The sequence below is a fragment of the Syngnathus leptorhynchus genome, chromosome 4 (assembly GCF_054491065.1).
Source record: "Syngnathus leptorhynchus isolate UIUO chromosome 4, UIUO_Slep, whole genome shotgun sequence".
NCBI classification, from domain to species: Eukaryota; Metazoa; Chordata; class Actinopteri; order Syngnathiformes; family Syngnathidae; genus Syngnathus; species Syngnathus leptorhynchus.
In genome coordinates, this window is record NC_141198.1 from 2,796,989 (window position 1) to 2,810,910 (window position 13,922).

The 13,922-nt window shown below is 47.3% G+C and overlaps 1 pseudogene; it reads right to left on the bottom strand.

Annotated features, from left to right (window-relative positions):
- Positions 1 to 1,246: 1,246 nt before the first annotated feature.
- On the bottom strand, positions 1,247 to 7,054 carry LOC147057642 (uncharacterized; annotated as a pseudogene).
- Positions 7,055 to 13,922: the final 6,868 nt, after the last annotated feature.

The following is a 13,922-nucleotide window of genomic DNA, read 5'->3' on the forward strand; positions in this document are numbered from 1 at the left end:
TGAGTAGCACGTCCACCTCACAGTTAGGAGGGTGTGGGTTCGATTCCACTGTGTGGAGTTTGCATGTTCTCCCCGGGCCTGCGTGGGTTTTCTCCGAGCACTCCGGTTTCCTCCCACATCCCAAAAACATGCTTGGTAGGCCAATTGAGCACTCCAAATTGCCTCTAGGTGTGAGTGCGAGTGCAAATGGTTGTTTGTCTCTGTGTGCCCTGCGATTGGCTGGCACCCGGTTCAGGGTGTCCCCCGCCTACTGCCCGTAAAACGTAATGTCCTCTGATTGGTTCATAGGGTCTACATATTAAATCAACATATTACGTTCCTGTGGTAGCAGCCACACAGCATTTTGAAATTTGGTCCACACAGAAGGTGCACCTTGTTAAAGACCTGCTTGTGAGCCAGATCAACCATAGGCTCCCGACCACTGGTTCAGAACTACAGCAACAAAACCAATTAGAGAGCAACCTTTTACCTGGAAAACACTTACTGAAGGTCTGTCCCCATGTTTTTTGAGGGAGTTAATTAAGCCCCGTCAATTCTACGTAGATTTTGCTGTTTGAGGGCTGGCCCAATGCATATCCCCTGCAAATAGCAGGGGTGTCATAATTTTGGCGATTGATTTGGCCCACATGCAGGAAACCAACTCAGAAGTTCAGAATGAGTGATGAGTGTTTATTAGAGGAGATGCGGTGGAGGCTGAGCGGGAGGATCCGAGCCAGGAGCAAAGAGCAGTAGCGGCGGAGCGTGTGGAGTTCAGCCAGATGGGGTGGATCTTGGCGGTGAGCACAATACACAAGTCTTGGTCAGAGGATTCGACGTGGCTGTGGCGGGGATCTTACTGCAGACCGGAGGATCAGGAGAATGTGGCGTCGATGAGCAAGAGGGTATCGCGGAGCTAGAGGCACTACTGTGGAGATGATCGCAACTGGTAGGACACTCAAGCGACGAGCGGTTGACAGCATGTTCCTTAAGAGCCCTCCTCTAACGAGCCTGATGAGTCTCACCTGGGACCTCTGCCGCTCTGCTCACGGTGCTCCCTACGGACAAAAGAAGAAAGCCACCCTGCCCCCCCCCCCCAACGGGCGCCCCCCGGCGGCCCAGAAGAGGAAGACGGGAGCGATGACCAGTAGTCCAAGATGAGGGCTGAATTGCAGGTGTAGGAACGGGGTACCCACGACCGGTCCTCAGGTCCGTAGCCCTCCCAGTCTATGAGGTACTGCCACCCACTGCCACGGGCGTCCACGATCCGTCAGACCGGGTAGACCAGGTCTCCACCAAGGTCCCAGGCAGGAGGCGGGGGCTCGGCTGGAGAGAGGAGCGCGCTGGACCCGACTGGCTTGATCTGTGAGATGTGGAAAGGTGGGATGGACCCGGAGGCTCGGAGGAAGACGGAGACAGACCGCTGAGGGACTAATCACCGTCAGGATCTCATACGGCCCGATGAAACGGGGGGCCAGTTTCCGTGACACGGACTTGACATCCCGAGACGAAAGCCAGACCTTTTGACCTGGGGAATAAAGTGGGGCAGGCGTGCGTCGCCGGTCAGCATACTTGCGGTTCTGCTCAATGGAGTGGCGAAGGGCCTTGACGGCATTGGACCAAACGGTCTTGCAGCACCGCGTGTGATTACAAACCGACGTGACCGCAATCTCCTTCTCATCGGCTGGGAACAGCGGAGGTTGATAACCCAACGAGACTCCAAATGGAGAGAGACCTGTGGCAGCGGAGACCAGGGAATTGTGTGCATACTCCACCCATGGAAGATATTTGTTCCACTCCGCCGGGTTATCGGAGGTTAGGCATCGGAGCGTGGCCTCGAGCTCCTGGTTCATGCGCTCGATTTGCCCGTTGGTCTGGGGATGGTAGCCCGACGTCAGAGAGACCTTCGCATCCAGGGTCGAGCAGAATTGCTTCCACACCTGGGAAATGAACTGTGGACCTCAATCGGACAGGATTTACCGTGGAATGCCATGGAGACGGAATACGTGCTTGACGAGAAGTTCAGCTGTCTGGAACGCAGAGGGGAGCTTCTTGAGCTGTCAGATGACAAGACTTGGAGAAGCGGTCAACGATGGTGAGGATGGTGGTCATTCCCTGTGATACGGGCAGGCCCATCCCAAAATCCAGCGCAATGTGACCAGGGACGCTTGGGTATGGCGAGAGGCTGTAGAAGTCCAGGGAGGGCTTATTGCGAGCGCAGATGATACAGGCAAGAACGTATTCCCTAAATTCCTTATGGATGGATGGCCACCAGAAACGTCTGGTGATCAACTCAATGGTGCGACTGGTACCGAGATGGGCTGTGAATCTAGCAGAGTGAAACCAATGAATGAGGCGGGAGCAGACTGTGGAAGGAACATAGGTCTTCTCGTGCGGGCCTGTGCCTGGATCGGGTTCCTGAAGCTTAGCCTGAGCCACGAGTCCTTCGACATCCCAGGAGAGGGAGCCTATGGTGCAACTGGGGGGAAGGATGGGAGCTGGTTCCTCCACTGACACGCCGGGAGCGAACTGTCGGGACAAGGCGTCTGGTTTGGTGTTCTGGGAGCCTAGAAATTGACTAATTAAAACGAGAGAAAAACAAGGACCGACGGGACTGTCGAGAATTCAGGCGTTTGGGGGACTGCAGATACGACAGATTCTTATGATCTGTCCAAACTAACATGGGTTGTTCGGTGCCCTCTAACCAATGGCGCCACTCCTCCGGCGCACGCTTGATGGCCAGAAGCTCTCGGTCCCCTATGTCGTAGTTTCTCTCTGCTGGAGTTAAACGTCGGGAGAAGAATGCACAGGGGTGAAGCTTTCCGTCAGTGTCCGAGCATTAGGACAAGATAGCCCCCACTCCTGTGTCGGAGGCGTCGACCTCCAGGGTAAACTGCTTGCAGGGATCCGGATGGATGAGGATTGGTGCCTGTGAGAACTCCTTTAGAGCGTTGGCTTCTTGAGTCCAGCTGAATGTTATCTTGGTTGAGGTCAAGGCTGCTAGGGGAGCGGCTGTCTAACTATAACTGCGGATGAATTGGCGGTAGAAGTTGGCAAACCCGAGGAAGCATTGGACCTGTTTGCGGTTCTCCAGAACAGGCCAGTCCAGGACGGCCTTGATCTTATCGGGGTCAGGCCGAACTTGGCCTCTCCCAAGAATGAATCCTAAGAACGTGACGGACTGTTTGTGAAACTCGCACTTCTCAGCTTTGACAAACAGGCTGTTCTCCAGGAGAACCGTGAATAGATGAGGATGTCATTGAGGTAAACAAAGACGAATATGTTGAGAAAGTCCCGGAGTACTTCGTTGACGAGGGCTTGAAACACTGCGGGGGTGTTGCAAAGTCCATAGGGCATGACGAGGTACTCGAAGTGGCCCAGCGGGGTCTTAAAGCGGTCTTCCACTTATCACTCTGGCGTATCCTGACCAGATGATATGCATTTCTGAGATCTAGCTTGGTGAAGACGGTGGACTCCTGGACGCGTTCGAATGCTGATGAAATGAGGGGAAGAGGATACCTGTTCTTGACGGTGATGAGGTTGAGGCCACGATAGTCGCTGCAAGGGCGGAGAGTCTTATCTTTCTTGCCCACAAAGAAGAAACCTGCCCCCAGGGGTGAGGAGGAAGGGTGGATGATGCCAGCGGCCAGTGACTCATTGATGTACGTCTCCATAGCTTGTCTCTCGGTGCGTGAGATGTTGTAGAGTCTACTGGACAGGAGTGGGGCTCCGGGAAAAGGTTCTATGGCGCAGTCATAGGGGCAATGTGGTGGTAAGGATGATGCCTTGCTCTTGTTGATAACCTGTCTTAGGTCGTGGTATTCTCTGGACACCTGTGAAAGATCAATTGGACCTGACTCCTCGGGTTCTCTTAGGGGTGGGCGAGATGGCACTGCAGACTGAAGACAAGAGGACAAGCACATTGTGGACCAGGACTCGATACGGCATTCTGACCAGTTGATCTGGGGGTTGTGTCTCCGGAGCCAGGGGAACCCAAGGACAAGGTTCGACTGTGGTTGGAAAGACATGAAATGAAATCAGTTCTCGATGATTGCCAGAAATGAGCAGCTCCACCAGTTTGGTGCATTGGGTTATGCTGGAGAGTCCCCTCCCATCCAGGACTGAGACAGAGAGAGGACCTGAGAGAGGTTCCGTCTCGATCCGGGCTCGGGAGACGAATTCCTGGTCGATCAGGTTTCTCTCACACCCAGAGTTGACCAGCGCGGTTAGTTTGTAGCTATGGTTGTGGACAGAAATCATGGCGGGTAGGGAGAAGTGAGGAGACTTAATACTTGGAGGATGGTCCGGCGGTCCTCCCCTTATTGGCCGTCGGACCCTCTCTTTTGGCCGAATTGGACAGCTGGCGACAAAATGATCCGGGGAGCCGCAGTACAGACACTGTCGGGACTCTCGGGGGTGCTGCAGTTCCTCCGGAGATAGTCAAGCCCGGCCAACCTGCATGGACGGGTAACGTGACTGCCCAGGCGGACTGGCTCTGGCTAAAAAGGCCTGTGATCCACCTTCAGTTCGCTCCCGTCGGGAGCTTCTCCGCCTCTCCCTAATCCATAGGTCTCAAACTCTGGCCCGCGGGCCAAATTTGGCCCGCAGTGTAATTATATTTGGCCCGCGAGGCAATTTCAAACTAACATTAGAGCTGGCCCGCCGGTATTATACGGCGGCAGCGCTGTAACACCGCATTCATCGCTTGTACTACAAATCCCATAATGGTCTGCTGTTGCTTTGGCGCCCATACGTCCGTTCATGACTCCGCCTCATGCCTATATAAGTAGAATCCGTGTTCATTTTTTCCCAGAATGCACCTGAAATTTTTAAGATGGCGCTGCCTGGATTCGATACTATTGGCTTCCGAGCAGCTGTCCACAAACTAATGGGTGACGTCACGGATGTTACGTTCATTTCTTATATACAGTCTATGAGCACACCCTGCATCTCCGTGCCTCTCCCCCACACTGCGACCTCCAACGACAGCTGTCACTGTAATACCCTACCAACAAATGTCGAAAAGAAAGGCAGAAAATAGAACTTTTCTGGACAGGTGGGAGACAGAATATCTGTTTATATGTATACAAGACCTGTTTGTCTTGTTTGTGGAGCCAACATGTCAGTAACTAAGGAGCACAATATTAGACGACACTATGAAACCAAACACCAGGACAAATATAAGGACCTGGACACGGCTCAAAGGAAAATGTTCACAAAAGCCACAACACAAAGTGAAGGCTGCTGTAAAGGCAAGTTATATCGTGGCACAAGAAATCGCCAAATCAGCCCGACCCTTTAATGAAGGAGAGTTTGTAAAAAAGTGCATGATGAAGGTTTGTGAACAAGTGTGCCCCGAGAAAAACTAAGCCTTTGCAAACGTAAGCCTGAGCAGAAACACAATAGCTGACCGCACATGCGAGCTTGCCACCAATCTGCATGTCCAGTTGATGGAGAAGGGAAAAGATTGTGTTTCTTTTTCCCTTGTTGTGGATGACAGCACTGACGCGTCTGATACTGCGCAGCGGACTGTCTTCGTCCGCGGCGTGGACACAAATCTGTGTGTTATGGAGGAGCTTTTGGGATTTAAACCAATGGATGGCACAACCACAGGGAAATAAATCTTTGAGGAGGTTTGAAAATGTGTAACTGAAATAAACCTTCCGTGAAATAAACTTGTGGGATTAACCACTGATGGTGCGGCAACCATGAGTGGTAAAAGGAATGGACTGGTGGGCAGGATCTGTGAAAAGATGCGCGAAGAGAACTGTGCAGGTGAATTATCTGTTTATCACTGCATCTTACATCAAGAATCCCTGTGTGGTAAAGGGCTGAAGATGGAGGATGTTATGTCCACAGTAACACAAAGATCTCAATCACCGCCAGTTTAAGTCTTTTCTGGAATTTTCTATGCACTTTTTCTTGCTACTCCAAGGCCTGAATGGTTGATTTATTCATAGTTGTTATGTTATTTTATTTTCAAATTTATTAGCCTCTGTAAGAAGCTAATTTTGACATTTACCTCAGAAGGCTGCAAACAAAAGGGAGGCATTCAATTTTTATTTAAATTGTATTTATTATGCCATTGATATGTTTTATTATTATCATTATTACTATTATTACTATTATTGTTAGTATTAGTATTATTAGTGTTATTATCAACTTGATTTTGCACGCCTGCACTTTTAAATTATATAAGCCTTGGTTGTTCAATATTCATTGTAAAATCAAAACTTGTTTGATTCCATATTAAAAGGTTCATTTGTTCAACCTTGGCCCGCGGCTTTGTTCAATTTAAAATTTTGGCCCACTGTCAATTTGGGTTTGACACCCCTGCCCTAATCCAATTGTCCAAACGAATGGCCAGGGAAATTAGGTCGTCCAAAGTGTCTGGTTTTTCCAGGACTGCCAATTTGTCCTTTAAGGACTCATCCAAAGCTTGAAAAAAAGCCGTCTTCAAGGCTACAGGGCCCCACCTGGACACAGCTGCCAACGTACGGAACTCTATAGAGAAATCTGACACAGAGTGGTTCCCTTGTCTAAGCCCCCACAACCGGCGAGACACACCGGTCTGATCGGTCTCGGTCAAAAAGGTCTGCTTAAATTCCTTTAAAAACATTTTGTAAGAAAATCCAAAATGTCTGCTGTAAGAAAATCGGGCTTTTGCCCACCGTAGCGCCTTGCCCGTCATGAGTCCCAGAATAAACGAGATCTTAGCTACGTCGTGAGAAAAAGACTGGGGAGACCGATTAAAAACTAATACACATTGCAGGAGGAAACCTCTGCAGCTACCACCCTCTCTGGATAACTTCTCCAGATGAGGGGAAGGAACCTCGCCGAAGTGCAGACTCTGCGGCAGGACTGAGGTGCTCGTGGCGCCAGCTGGCGGCGAGGGGGTTTCTCTGACCTGGGTGTCTTGAAGTAGTTTGGTCACTTGTTCTTGGTGGAGGTTGGTTCGCTGCTGCTTCTCCAGGAGGGCTTGGAGAGTGGACTCATGGGACTGGAGTTGCTGTTGCTGTTCGGCAAGGGCTTGTCTGAGTGGCTCTGCTGGGTCTGATTGGCCTGAGTGTTCTGTCATCGTTTTAGTGTTTGATTTGGCCCACATGCAGGAAACCAACTCAGAGGTTCAGAATGAGTGTTTATTAGAGGAGATGCGGTGGCGGCTGAGCGGGAGGATCCGAGCCAGGAGCGGCGGAGCGTGTGGAGTACAGCCAGTCGGGATGGATCTTAGCGGTCATCCGTGGAGGGAATCTGCGAGCAAAATACAGAAGTCTTGGTCAGAGGATTCGACGTGGCTGTGGCGGGGATCTCACTGCAGACCGGAGGATCAGGAGAACGTGGCATCGATAAGCAAGAGGGTATTGAGGAGCTAGAGGCACTACTGTGGAGACGATCGCAACAGGTAGGACACAGGCGACAAACGGTTGACAGCGTGCTCCTTAAGAACCCTCCTCCAACGAGCCTGAGTCACACCTGGGACCTCTGCCACTCTACTCACGGTGCTCCCAATGGACAAAAGAAGTCACCCCGGACCCTGACAGGACCCTGTAATCCTAAATCCATAGCGTATTCCACATAAATATAGCCAGTGGACTTTGAAATGTTTATTCAGATAGAAAAGAACAAACCTTACAACCATTTTGGAGTATTCATGACTGCAGGTGGAGCAGTCATAATTACTTTTTGTTAGTGCTTTATTTTCGTTTTGGATTTTGTGAATCATTCATTAGTAGAAACGAAATTCTTCTTGATACATTATTTTAAAGTTAAATTGTTTGCGTGTGTTTCTGCACTCAATCAACACTTTGAAAATGAACAATACAGACCCACTCGTGTTTTATCTCCACAACAGTGGTGTCTTGTTACATTGTTCTAAATCTGAGTGTGGAGGCCATGATAAGATTGAAGGCCAACTTGTTGAAACACTTTTTGCAGGTTTTCCTGCAAGCACATTATGGCGATGAGTTTGAGGCTTAAAGGGCTGATGTGACAGCCTGGTGCCAGAGGCATAAACCCTAGTCATTCCGTCAAGCCTGAAATTAATTAAACAAAGCTCAACCTCAATCAGGAGAGTGGCTGACAATTCTCAATACAGCAGTAGCTGGGTATTGTATTTTTTTTCACCATCGGTGCAGTGTTCAAAAAGCAATCATAATAATATTATCTCTATATTATGTGCATCAGAAAGGATTACATTTTTTTTAATGCATTTCTTCACGTGATTAAATATAAACGATGTTATTTTCCCCATTTTTCAAAATTGTTCTGTTTGTCATTCTTGTCCTTCCGGAGTGGGTACAGTAAGTTTTTTTTTTTTTTCTTTTCTTCCTCTGCCCCTCTACCAAAACACATCTATTTACATACATATTTACCCAATCTTGGAATATGAACTAGAGAACATCGATAGGTGCTAGCAGAATCGATATTATGTATTACTTAACTACTAGTGCCTTTATTTACCATGTTTCTTGCTATTGATAAACAGATTAGTATTCTGGTTGTAAATTATTCAGATATATTTGAGCATTATAATGCAAACGTAGTAGAGGTAAAGATGCTGTTCAGTAGATTTTACTCATCCCATGAATGAAGTGATGAGTTGGTTATAATGCCATAGGCTAGCTACTAATCACAGAATCGACATGCCTCACATTTCAGGTATAATTAACACCAGCTATCCAAAAGTGTGGTGGTTGCAAGCGGAGGGGAGAGAGGGTTCAAACTGTCTCATTTAAGAGGGACTGCTTTTGTTGCCTTCACAGATTTTTTATTTCTTTGTCTGCACAGCCAAAGTGGCCTGAGAGGCACAATTTCTCCAGCTCTGTCATTGTTAGCCTATTGTTATCTGAAATTGATTAAATCAAGTCTCATTGCATTCCTTGTGTCCTTTTATTCTATCGCATGTGACATATTAGAAGATTATAACAAGTCCTATATTATTCAACATGATGCCTGGGTTTTTGTTTAAAAATGTAAATACAGGTTATGAAATTTATTCATCCAATAATGTTGTCGACAACAGCGTGAAAACAAACTACATTTTTTACACAATTTTTGTTGGCAATGGATGCAACTGATTAATTAATGTCATGTATTTGTGATTTATATAGGCAAATAGTACAATAAAATAACTACAAATTTTAAAAGTAAATAATAATTATTATTTATAAAGTGCCTTTCAGGACACCGCACATAGGCATAAAAACAATTCAAAAAAGGACACAGTTTAAAAAAGCCAAGAGCGCTTGCAGCAGAGCATCAAGTGCAGTAGGTGGTCAACTTGGGTATGCCTGTCTATATAAATGGGTTTTGAGGTGGGATTGAAATGAGGTGATTAAGTCAATTTTTCTGATGTCGGGGGGGGGAGTTCCAGAGACGTGGGGGGGAGCAGCTGAAGGCCCTAGCCCCCATGGTGGATAGGCAAGCTGGGGGGACGGTGAGATTGATGGAGGAGGCAGATCTGAGGGACCGGGTGGGGATATTGGTATGGATGAGGTCAGACAGATATGGGGGGGGGGGCAGGTTATGGACTGCTTTGAATGTGTTGAGAAGGATTTTGTAGACTATACGGTATTTGATGGGAAGCCAGTGTAGTTGGTGAAGAACGGGGGTGATGTGACAGATGGAAGGGGTTTCGTGATAATACGAGCAACAGCGTTCTGAACCAGTTGGAGTTTATGGAGGAGTTTGTGGGGGAGACCAAACAGAAGGGAGTTGCAATCGTCCAAACGGAAAGTGACAAGTGAATGAACCAGGATCGCATTGCATTCCTTGTGTCCTTTTATTCTATCGCATGTGACATATTAGAAGATTATAACAAGTCCTATATTATTCAACATGATGCCTGGGTTTTTGTTTAAAAATGTAAATACAGGTTATGAAATTTATTCATCCAATAATGTTGTCGACAACAGCGTGAAAACAAACTACATTTTTTACACAATTTTTGTTGGCAATGGATGCAACTGATTAATTAATGTCATGTATTTGTGATTTATATAGGCAAATAGTACAATAAAATAACTACAAATTTTAAAAGTAAATAATAATTATTATTTATAAAGTGCCTTTCAGGACACCGCACATAGGCATAAAAACAATTCAAAAAAGGACACAGTTTAAAAAAGCCAAGAGCGCTTGCAGCAGAGCATCAAGTGCAGTAGGTGGTCAACTTGGGTATGCCTGTCTATATAAATGGGTTTTGAGGTGGGATTGAAATGAGGTGATTAAGTCAATTTTTCTGATGTCGGGGGGGGGAGTTCCAGAGACGTGGGGGGGAGCAGCTGAAGGCCCTAGCCCCCATGGTGGATAGGCAAGCTGGGGGGACGGTGAGATTGATGGAGGAGGCAGATCTGAGGGACCGGGTGGGGATATTGGTATGGATGAGGTCAGACAGATATGGGGGGGGGGGCAGGTTATGGACTGCTTTGAATGTGTTGAGAAGGATTTTGTAGACTATACGGTATTTGATGGGAAGCCAGTGTAGTTGGTGAAGAACGGGGGTGATGTGACAGATGGAAGGGGTTTCGTGATAATACGAGCAACAGCGTTCTGAACCAGTTGGAGTTTATGGAGGAGTTTGTGGGGGAGACCAAACAGAAGGGAGTTGCAATCGTCCAAACGGAAAGTGACAAGTGAATGAACCAGGATCGCGGCGCTGTTGGGAGTGAGTGGGGGGCGGAGGCGGTTGATGTTTCGGAGGTGGGAGGAGCGAAATTAATGTATTGTTTAAGACCAAAGCTGTCCAGGCAAGTAGTGAAGTCCTTAGTGAGAGCATGGTTGTTGTTGTCCATGTGAATATTAATGTCACCAAGCAGGATTATATTAGATGACAGTGAGCAGATGTGAGTGAGAAGTGTAGTGAATTCATCAATAAAATCCTTGTTTGGTTTAGGAGGGTGGTAAATGTTAACTAAAACAGTAAGTGTAGGACCATGGAGTTGGAGACTGACACGTATTCGAGGAGCGTTTGCTTGGAACTGCACAAAACTTGTATGGAAATTCTTCAAAAAGAACCTAGGCTTTAAATATTTCGAAGGTAGCGAGCCAGTTATGGCGGCGCTGGGCTGAGGGGGTAAAAAAAAAAAAAAAAATTGCGCCATAACACATTACGCTTGCTATTATTCTCTTCTCTGGCCATGGCTGGGTCACAGGAAGATAGTATTTGGGGTATGGATGAGGGGGATAAGGAAGAGGAGGGGAGTGGGAGTTGGGAAATGGTGGGGAGTAGGGGAGTGAAGCGTCTCAGGTAAGTTGCAGAAAGGCAGAGGAAAGAGGAGAAATGGAGGGTTGTAGTGAGGTTTGAAGGAGAGGGTGGAGTGAAGGGTATGGATCCAGTTAAATTGACCAAAGTAATTGGAAAACAGGTTGGAGAGGTGGAGTTTGCGAAAGTGTTGAATGACGGCAATCTGTTGCTTGTGTGTACCTCTGAGGAGCAGGTTGCAAAAGCTCAAAGGCTGCAAGTAGTTGGGAAGAGTGTGTTGGAAAAGGTGGCGAGGGTGGGAGGAGAAGGAAGTAAAGGTGTGATATATGGGATTCCAGTGTCTATTAAAGGAATATAAGAGTTTGATCTTAAAGTAGTTCATTAGACATCTTGTGTATGAGAGTATGAAACTGTAAAGTGCTGAGTGTGTGACGGTGGAGACAAAACAAGATATGTGGGCAAGGATGTGCACGAATGAAATGTTCCAGATTAAACAATGACGCAGGAGCAGCAAAGAGTACAAGATGACCCAGGGGCAGCGGGTAGATAACAACTAGGGGACCCTGTATGGAAAACTACAACCAGGAGGAGCGAGCAAATGATTCTGCAGAAGAAGAAAGACCAATAAGAGCAAGCTAAAGTTAAATGCAGTGTACACATAGCCAATAGAATAATGACAGAATGCCTTTGTTTATGTGCCATTTGCATATTGTGTAGTATAATTAATGGCTGGGCAACTCGGAAGTAGAGGACGTCTGCTGGTGGCAACAGAGGCGTACAGAGGTGTATTGAGAGGGACCCGAGACCCAGAGGATGTATTAGATTTGGTTGTTAGGAATAAATCCACTCGTGTGTGAAAATACCAGCTTCCTGATACCTTTCTATTGCAGAACGAGCGCGCATATTGTTGGATGAGTGGCAGTTGGGTAAGGTCACAAATTGGAGTCAGATTAGTAACTCGCGTTCAAGTTAAATTAGAAACAAATTCCAACAATGTGATGTGAAGGAGCTTGTGAGGAGCCTCAAGATGAAGTGTGATGTGGTGCAGGGTGCGCAGCGGTTGACTAGGGGGGTTGAGAAGAGTGTCACTGAGTCTGTCCTAGTGCTATTCAGTTCGAAGGAGATACCTGAGGAGGTGTATCTCGGATTCATGAGGTACAGAGTGAGAGAGTATGTGCAGAAGCCAATGAGGTGTTTTAAGTGTCAGAAGTTTGGACATGTGGCAAAGTTCTGTAGAGGGGTCAATAGATGTGCTAAGTGTGGGGGAAACCATGAGTATGGGGAGTGTGGTGAGGGAGTGAGACCAAAATGCTGCAATTGTGGTGGGAAGCACAGCGCAGCGTACTGGGGATGTGAAGTGATGAGAAGGGAGGCGGAGATTCAGAATGTAAAGGTGAAGGACAAAGTATCCTATGCTGAGGCAGCCAGACGGGTGGGGGGAACGGAGAGGAATGGTGGAGGGAAGGTCGGAGTGGAGGTCGGCTCAGGGAATGCTGGGAGCCAGAGGCAGGAAACAAGCAGGGAAAAGGAGTCCAGGGCACAGGGAGAGAAGAAGGAGCTGGTTATATTCATTGCAGGGGTAATTAATGCTACGGCTGAGGTTAAGTCCAAGACTGAGAGGATTCAAATCATCACAAAGGCTGCTATTCAACATCTAGGCTTGGTAGGACTAAAGTGGGAGGAGATAAGGGAGGGGCTGAATGGACAGCCAAACCAGGAAGCAGGTAGTGTAGGATAATCTACTGATTATGTTACTCTTGCAATGGAATGCTAGGAGTTTGGTAGCGAATGGCCAAGATTTTAAGAAATTTATTGACAACAGGAGTGTGAAGCCTGATATTATATGTGTACAGGAGACATGGTTAAGACCTAACCTGGATTTCGTATTGAGTGACTATGTTGTCTTCAGGAGGGATAGAGACCACGGTAATGGAGGGGTGTGTGCAACATTTGTAAGGAAGGGAGTGCCATATAGGGTAGTGGGTCGAGGGGCAGAGCAGGAGTATGTGGTGGTGGAAGTTTGGGCGGGCAGGAGGAAGGTAGGGATAATAAACTATTATAATCCAAGTAAGCAGCTGAAGTTGGATGAGTTGGAGAAGGTAGAGGGACAGGATGGTGATAGTGTTATATGGTGCGGGGATTTTAACGCTCATAATACATTATGGGGAGGGGAAAAAACAGATAATAATGGGCAGGTAATCGAAGATATGTTGAATGGTAGAAACTTAGTGTGTGTTAACGATGGTAGAAAGACTAGGATAGATGTAAGAACTGGAAAGGAATCCGTATTAGATCTTACTTTAGTGTCTGGTAGACTGGAGCCGAGGTGTGAATGGGAGGTATATGAAAGAGGGACCATAGGGAGTGATCACTATCCAATTCTGTGTAAAATGGGCGTTAGTGTGGCGTTGAATGTAGAGGATAGGAGTGGAAGGTGGGTGTTCAGTAAGGCCGACTGGGAAACTTTTGGGGTAGTGAGTGATGCATTTCTCAGTGCAGGGCGAGAAACTAGTGATGTGGAGGAATATGAATTAGAGGTGCGGCAGTTTATTCTTCTGGCGGCAGAGACTACAATACCCAAAAGTACAGGCAGGAATAAGAGGAAAGCAGTTCCATGGTGGAATGATAAGTGTGGAGAGGTAGTTAAGAACAGAAATAGATCTTTAAGAGTACTGAAGAGGACTCATAATTGCCAACATCTGATTGAGTATAAGAGGATGCAGGCAGTGGTCAGGAGGACTAT